General features: G+C 31.5%; 1 protein-coding gene across 1 annotated transcript in view; it reads left to right on the forward strand.

Moving 5' to 3' along the window:
• LOC119593577 (G protein-coupled receptor kinase 2-like) overlaps positions 1–1,024 on the forward strand; it is a gene marked incomplete at its 5' end in the record, with an annotated part of 13,324 nt that overhangs the window by 3,967 nt on the left and 8,333 nt on the right.

The following is a 1,024-nucleotide window of genomic DNA, read 5'->3' on the forward strand; positions in this document are numbered from 1 at the left end:
TGCATCATTCTATGCACAGATGATGTGCATGTACATGAAACAACAGCACACTATTTAATGTAATGAAGTCCCACTCAGCAACCATCTAAGCGAAATGATGACATAAACTATTGTATACTTATGCTTCTTAATTTATATATAAATTATAATTTTCAGATGTAAGTCATCCATATATGACATATGAAATCTGTATAGAGTTATGTGAAGGTGATAATTCAATGTAAAAGTTGAAAAAATCTGATGCTTTTGTCTTAAGATCGCCATTCTCTGTTATAAGTCATTACTTAGTTTAAATGAAGCATAATGTTTCCACTACAGAAATTACAGTTCTGAAATATATGAGATCATAAAAGACTTACGAGACAAAACTCTGTGCATGAATACACCCAATGTAATACACATGACCACCCAAAACCATTGCATTGTAATGGAACCATACACAGTACATAATCCAACGTTGACCCCCCTCGACTTAGGCTTAGGCTTGAGTTTATGTAGTTTAATCTTGGAGAGGTCAAAGTATTGCTTACTGAATATTTACAACAACTTTGTGTGGAGATGTTGATAAGTAATATATGAAAGTATTTTTAGAGATAACTTGAACTGTAGCTTTTATTCTGACCTTGGACACAGTCTTTTGTGTTATGGAGTGTTAAGTTAGTGCAGGAGTTAGAGAATTCTGCCTCACTCAAGTGCTTTCAAATGATATAACATGGAAGGAGAGATCATGGATTTAGCTTATGGAACAGGAAAGATATTGGGGACTGATTATTCATGTTAGTAGACATATTTTAGATTGTTTCAATTATAGTTCAAAATGGGTTCAGTCATTTGATTTTTAAAAAAATAATTGATAGCTTGACCTTAATTGAAGTACATTTCTGAGATTTTGTTTTTATTTTTCTTTTAGTTCTCACACAAAGGTGAATTTACTATAATGTACAAACACACAATTTAGCATGAGGAAATAAGATGTTACTTGCAATTGAATAATTTGATTGTCATCCTTTATAAAAGTTAAGGA

This window comes from Penaeus monodon, chromosome 32, assembly GCF_015228065.2.
Source record: "Penaeus monodon isolate SGIC_2016 chromosome 32, NSTDA_Pmon_1, whole genome shotgun sequence".
Lineage (NCBI taxonomy): Eukaryota > Metazoa > Arthropoda > Malacostraca > Decapoda > Penaeidae > Penaeus > Penaeus monodon.